Source organism: Mustela nigripes, chromosome 8 (genome assembly GCF_022355385.1).
Source record: "Mustela nigripes isolate SB6536 chromosome 8, MUSNIG.SB6536, whole genome shotgun sequence".
NCBI lineage: Eukaryota > Metazoa > Chordata > Mammalia > Carnivora > Mustelidae > Mustela > Mustela nigripes.
Window position 1 is genome coordinate 7,818,279 of NC_081564.1, and position 7,440 is coordinate 7,825,718.

Here is a 7,440-nt window from a genome sequence, read left to right on the forward strand (position 1 = left end):
TTCACTCCCCACCCCTCATCATTGGCTTAGCATCCTTGTGGAAAATCAATTGACCATAATTGTGACAGTTTATTTCTGGATTTTCAATTCTCTTTCATGGATCTGTCTGTCTATATATATATTATTATGCCAGTACCCTACCGTCTTGATCACCATGATTTATGGAGTAAGTTGTTTGTTTTTTTATAAAGATTTTTTTTTTTTGTTTGACAGACAGAGATCACAAGTAGGCAGAGTGGCAGGCAGAGAGAGAGGAAGGGAAGCAGGCTCCCTGCTGAGCAAAGAGCCCGATGCGGTGCTCGATCTCAGGACTCTGGGATCATGACCTGAGCCGAAGGCAGAGGCTTAAACCCACTGAGCCACCCAGGAGCCCCTCCTTTTCATTTAGATGTTAAATATGCAATCATCCAGGGACACCAGAAGGGATGAGTTGGTTTGGGGGAAGGAAACTTTGGAAACAGATGTTTATGAAGCTGATCCAGATTTGGACGGGCCTAGAAATCATGACTAGGTGGTAAGGATGCTGGAGCCTGGAAAGAGAGTAGAATGGAGAATGGACCGCCCCTCTGGCACACAGGAGGCTGTACTTGTAGTACTCCACTGTGGCATTTCCAGCTCCACCAACTCAAAAGGATTTTTGGTGTTTTGGGGGGGCTATTAGTTTATGAGAGAAAGATTTCACAAAAGAAGGTCAGGAAGGGCCTTCCCAGGGAAATCAGCACTTTGCTGTGATCATCACATTTTACAGAGTCTGATTAAAAATTTTGCAGATCTAGGGGTGCCTGGGTGGCTCAGTGAGTTAAGCATCTGCCTTTGCTCAGGTCATGATCCCGGGGTCCTGGGATCAAGCCCCACATTGGGCTCCTTGCTCAGTGGGGACCCTGCTTCTCCCTCTGCCTGCCACTCCCCCTGTTTGTTCTCTCTCTCTCTGTATCAAATAAATAAAACTAAAATCTTAAAAAAAATTTTTTTTTTGCAGATCTAGGACAGTGGTGATGGTTGCACAACAGTGTGAATGAACTTACATTTAAGAACAGATAAAATGTTAGATTCTATGTTATGCATACTTTACTACTATTAAAATGTTTTGCAGATCGGGAAACCAGACCCCAGGGCCTAGATGTTTCCATCTAGCCCCTAAGATGCCTCTTTTCCTGTTATCGAAAGATCTGAGACACCCTATTGGTAATCAGAAACTTACGGGGGGCCTGGGAAGTGGTTGCAGAGGCCTGAGATGTTTTTACTTCTTCTGATTATGTATGCAAGGCTCTGTGGCAGCTGGGAAACTGACCGGGAGACTGTGCCCCTGTCCTCCCCTGCCTAATGCCACATAAATACCACCAAATTCCTGTTGTGGATGGTCTCCTTTTGTCAAAACCCTGCAGGCCATCCCTCTGTTTGTTGGTACACATGACAGAGTTCAAGTACAGGGTAGCTGGGTGCAGCTTCCTTGGGTTGTCCATGGTGGGGAGGCCTCAGCGGCCAGCTACAAGGAGACCAGAAGGGTGGGTAGAGGTCAGCCCCTAACTGGAACTGGAAGTTCACATCTCTTGTGACCTGTCTGCTTTTAAGTGGCAGACCTTACTTTTGTTGGATTCTCATTAGTTTTTTTCTCAGAAATTAACATTATGAAGAGCCTCCGGAGGCCTCTCCTACATGATCCTTTGCCCTGGGGCCCTGTCTTCCCTTCCCACTTCTCCTCACCAGGAAAACCCATTTCTCCATTCTCCATGCCTTGTGTGAGCACATCTCCAGCCCAGGGGAGGGGGCCCTGGGGGCCTTGGTTATTTTTCGTTTAGGACTAGCATGAGGTTGAGGCATGGCCAACCAAACTTAAACCTGAGCCCACAGAGAGCTCAGATTTTAAAAAGTGCTCACCAAGTCTTCCCCGAGCCACCTTTCACCGCCCTTCCTTTTACTTGTCTTGATATCTTTGGACCCTCCATGGTATTGTTTTATCACCTACCTCCATCCCGATTTTTCTTTTTTTCAAATATGGAACGCCTCGTGAATTTGCATGTCATCCTTGTGCAGAGCCCAAACCGACCTTCTCCACGTCATTTCAATTGTAGTAAATGCTCTGCCAGAGCGAGCACCTACCATTCGGATGTTGAGGGTCACTTGACTGCTTTGCGCAGCTGCTGTTTTCTGCCCCCTGCCTGCCGCGCACAGGGTCCCTGTCGTAGTTCAGCCCACTCTGGGCCCCTGGGGAGGGCACCGAGCAAGATCAGCTTAATTTCTCCATCCACTTTGCCAGGACAGTCTCATTAGGAGTCCATTACACTTTGAAAATGCTAAAACCAAATCACTCCATTCTCTCTCTGTCTCTCTCTCTTTTTTATGTAAAACTTGTTTTTTTAAGATTTTATTTATTTATTTATTTGACAGAGATCACAAGCAGGCAGAGAGGCAGGCAGAGAGAGAGGGGAAAGCAGGCTCCCTGCCAAGCCGAGAGCCCGATGCGGGGCTCGATCCCAGGACCCTGAGACCATGACCTGAGCCAAAGGCAGAGGCTTAACCCAGTGAGCCACCCAGGCTACCTTTTTTTTTTTTTTTTTTTTTTTGTCTTACAGAAAGTTTTTTTGTCTTTCATAGCCTTTGAGAATCACAACAAGTGGGTGGTAAGAAAGGAGGGCAGCCATGCAGACCCGCTGGGTGTCAAAGGGGAATAGAAATGGTAGAGTGCGCGGTGCTCGGCGGCATTCACGCGGAGCTGTGGGTCTCAACCGTTCTGGCCCCGAAGCCGCCGACCGCACCTGTCTGGTGTAAGCCAGCTCAGTCCCCTTGCCGTGAGCTTGGGGAATCTGTTAGCTTTGCCCCTCAAGTTAGATTCCGTGCTGTCTCAGAAGAACGGTAGAGGGAGAGAGGAGGGGAGGGATGAAAGAGAAGCTAGGAAAAGATGTGTACTGATGCTAGACAAAAAACGAACGCCCTTTGTGGGTTTACTTACCGCAAGGTGTAGTGCAAATACCTTGACCTGGCAGTTCCACACCCCTGACTACCTTCCAAACTCACGCATGCACGTGTGTACACACACACACATCAGACACACAGAACAACTCAAAGCTCTGGTCTGGAAAATCTTTCCACTGGGGTGTCTGTTGGTTGTCTTGTGATGACAGGTTTAATGGTTTTATATCTCTGCATTCCACTGAGACCACCTACCCAGAGGCCACACCCTGCTGACCTGGTTAGCCAGGGCCTGAGACTCCGCGCACGGGAACACAGGAGCCATGCAGATGAAGGGTCAGGAGGCCTGTGCTCTGGCTTGGGTGAATCGCTTTGACCTGCTGTGTGACTGCATCCAGGTTGCTTGCCCTCTCTGTAATTTGGGGTCCCAAATTACAAAATGGGACTAACGCTTCTTGTCTCCTAGAAATGTCACAAGACAGAGTAAACTATGGTGTTCCAAGTGCTTATGCTTCTAAGAATCAAGAAATCAGGGAAATCTTATGTTTCTCTCTCTGTCTTTGTTGTTGTTGTTGTTGAGGTAGGGTGTTCTGGGCTCTCTTATGCAAGCCCTTAGAAGATAGGAGAAGGAGATAGGAGAGTAAGACTGGGAAAATAAATAAATAAATAAATAAAGCGAGCCTGCTCATGAAAGAAGAGCCTTTCCTTTCCTTTGTTCTAGTCAACAACCTCAAGTGGGGAATAGAGGTGCTTTTTTTTTCCCTCTCATTTTCCCTTTCTGGTCTGATGTCTCTTTGAGTGACACTGATCGGGCCACAGGTTATGGTAGAAAACAGTGTCCCAGATGCTCGAGTCTTTCTATGGGGTAAAACACTGATCAGCCGCCTTAGTGGGTTAAAAAAAAAAGGAACAGCTCTTCTTATTGATGTGCATTTATTTGATTATTCGTTTAATCAGCCCAGCTGATTGTGTGCCCTCTGATGGTCTGGTCGTCTGTGGTAAAGTACGTCCAGAGGAAAACACCATGGTCTGAGGTTCTAGGTAGAGTGCGGTGCCCAAGAACGAACCTGAGGCTTCTCAGGTTGTGCAAGAGCCCCAGGTTCTCAGCTGCTGTCTCCGCCTCCTATTGTTGCTGCAACCAATTGCCACAAGCTTAAAACAACACAAAATTTTCTTAATTTTGGAAGGTCAGAAGTCAGGAAGGCTGTATTCCTTCTGGAGCCTCCAGGGGAGAACTAACTCCGTGCCTTCTTCAGCTTCTGGAGGCCACCGTGCTCCTTCGGTCATGGCCCCTTCTCTGTCTGTCTTCTGGGTGGGCCACCCCAGCCTCGGTCATACTTTTCTCCAGCAGACCCTCCTGCTCTCCCGGGCCAAGGACCCTGGTGATTATGTCGAACCCCACCCCCACCTTTCCTGGGTTTCTCTGGGCCTCAGGGCCCAGAGCCATTGGGGAAGTGCATTGATTAGAGTCTGCTGAACTTTCCTTAGGACAGGAGGTGGCCTGATATTCCAGGCCTGTTGACCCCTCTCCCCGTCAAAGGTGTCAGTGATGGTGGAAAGAACTAAGAGTATGGGCATAAAAAGAGGGACCCAATATGTCTGATTCTAAGAAGTTCATTTAGGAAGGGGTTGGCGCCATAAGCACAGCCTCACTGACGACATTCTCCTTCACCCGGATTTTGGAATCACTTCACCAGAGTGCCACCACATTTTCCATCGTCGAAGGCCTTTATTTTTAGTTTGGGGTATTTTCTATTGTTTGAAGGTTGCCTTGCAACCCGTTTGCCTGCAGGGTTTAAACAATATAGAGTTTCTTTTCTGAGCAGGAACAGTAGCCAAGAGAGACTGAGTATAAACTTTTAGGTCTATTTTCTCAGAGTTCGTACATCAGCAATGGCTTTAAACAGAAGAGCTCACGCCCCCTGGCTTGCCTGTCCCTGGGGGAGGGGGAAAGGGTGGCTTGTGGAGAACATTTTGTGTTCTCTTATCTTTCGTACTAGTGGAAGGGGATAAGCACCAGAATAGGAAAACAAAATATCTGGCTATTAATATACCCTAAGTCCTCTAGCACATGGATTGGATTTGTTTATTTGTGAAAGAGAAAGATGCTTCTCTCTGACCGTGGGCTCCCCTGCCAGCTGGAAGGGAGCGGCAGGCATAGTGCCCTCCATAAGGTGAAGGGGATAGGGAACCAAGACCTAACTTCCCACTTAGAAGAGAAAACCCTCAGACTTTTCTCCAAAAAAAGTTGCTTTTCTGGCTCAATTTGCCTCAAGCCCCAGCAGCGTCACTCAAGGAAATTAAGAAAGAAAGAAAAAATAATGACAAAGTAGGAGGATTCACCATCAAAGGGCCAGAGAGTGCCCCCACCTTTCACACCAGACACCTTCCACATGTCCAACCTGGGGAACCAGAGCACTGGGGAACCTCGTGGGAAGAAAGGACATGCAGGTTCCTCAGGCCAACCGCTTAGCTGGCCACAAGGAGGGCAGACACAGGAGTGTTTTCCCCGCAGAGGATGAGCTCTTAATGAGGAAGACGACACTGCTGAGCTCAGGTTCGGGGCTACTCTCCTCTAACATGTTCCCTTGAGCCTCTTAGTGGTTTGAAGAAAGCAGTGTCCCAGAGTAGACAAGAGTTTTCTGGAGGGACAGATGGCTAATTAATTATAAACCTTCTGGCTGGGAAAAAGCCAGAAGGGAAGAGATTTCTTCTGGGGGCAGGAGCACGCACACTCCGAGCCCCATTCCTGCCGTGTCTTGAACAAGTTTCAGAGCGCCCTTTGACTGCCTCAAGAGGTCTCTGCTCGCCACCCACCAGGGTCAGGCCTTCTCAGGTTCCCGGGAACATTCTGATTAGCCAGGAGTCCCAGGCACACACGGAGAAGAGTTGGACAGGATTGGCAGGGCCTGCCCTCCCCAAGAGCAAACAGGGACAAAGGTCGGTGTACTTAAGGGTGCCCCTCCCAGGCAGGCCAGATGCCCCAGGTTGTCCCCTTGTTGCTACATGATGGAGGAATCTGTCATCTCTGTGCCTGCTGGGTCACCCATTACCCCAGATCCAGTTCCCAGGCAGGGAAGGTTAGGACACCTGAGCAGAAGCAAAGGCTTTGGCATTCAACAGCTCTGAGACAGAAATGCTGTCATGTCTTTACCTGTTCGGTGGAGAACCAGACATGTTACACGTTATGACGCGATCGTGGAAATATGTATGAAAGGAAGAATTGGTGAGCTAGCTCTCCTGCCTGTCTTGGGAACGGGGACTCTCTGAGCAAACCACAGCTCTACAGACACTCAGAATTGGAACAAACATTCTTTTTTTTTTTTTTTTTTTTTTAAAGATTATTTATTTATTTCACAGAGAGAGAGAGAGATCACAAGCAGGCAGAGAGGCAGGCAGAGAGAAGGGGAAGCAGGCTCACCGCTGAGCAGAGAGCCCGATGCGGGGCTCGATCCCAGGACCCCGAGATCATGACCCGAGCTGAAGGCAGAGGCTTAACCCACTGAGCCACCCAGGCGCCCCTGGAACAACCATTCTTTGTGATGATTTCTCACACTGTATTTCACTGTCCTCCTACCCCCGCCCAGAGCGTTTGAATTTGTCTCTGCTCCAGCCGGGTCTAGGTATCCGCTGGGCTCTGCCGTGAGAATCTCAGCATGTTGGAGGTCACTGAGGTCGCCAAGCATAAACCAGTCTGGCACAGATCTGGCGTGAGAGCGAGCAGGGAAAGAAGCTTGGGGCTTTACGAAATCATCACGGCTCCGGCCCACAGCCCTTCTTGTTTGGGATGAGAATTAGAAGGGGTGTTTGCTTGTTCTCCTTCTCCGGGCCCGGGAACAGTCTTCCGCCAATGGAAGGAGGACACCGCAGCTGAAGTTCACGGACGTGTCCACCTGCATTCTCTCATTTCACTTGCACGTCACACCTGTGAGGGAGACATGACCGACCCCCAGCCTGTGGGTGAGGCCCAAGGCTCAGAGCCACTGCCTGCTACGGTCAACGGCGAATCTGACCTGCCAGCTCCCCTTGTTCTGAGCGCCGAGGAGGAAGAAACAGGAGGGCTGCACTTGCGGACAGGTTTCTTGGAAGCTAGGGCCCTTGTGATTTATGTTCCACGGGGCCATCTGAGGAAGCTGTTTAGTTTCTGAGGTGATAGATGAGGGCAGAGCGTGGGCCGAGGGGTAAGTCAGGACAGTGTTTCTCGTCTGGTCCCCGTCAGGGAGTCCACAGGCCGACTTCTGGGCTGTGTTTATATCATTATTTTTAAGGCACCAACCCCAGCTCAGCAGCTCTAAGCTTTCTCTTCCTTTAGCCATCCTCCATGAGGAAAGGAGCCAAGAGGGAGAGTTTCCCCAGCCATTTCCCTCAGGCAGCTGATCCCAACTTGAAACGTAAGACCTGTCACCCTGTGGCCCAACTGAAGCCCAGCTAAGCCGCCTGTCTTTAGACCCAGCAGGAAGCCATTCCCGGCTCTTGGATCAAGAACCATCTCCGTGGTCCGGCGGCGGCGGGGGGGGGGGGGGGGGGGGG

The 7,440-nt window shown here is 49.7% G+C and overlaps 1 non-coding gene across 1 annotated transcript; it reads right to left on the reverse strand.

Annotated features, from left to right (window-relative positions):
- Positions 1–1,989: 1,989 nt before the first annotated feature.
- LOC132024039 (U6 spliceosomal RNA) lies at positions 1,990–2,094 on the reverse strand. Its single transcript, XR_009406155.1, has one exon. It is a non-coding gene; the product is annotated as a U6 spliceosomal RNA (small nuclear RNA).
- Positions 2,095–7,440: the final 5,346 nt, after the last annotated feature.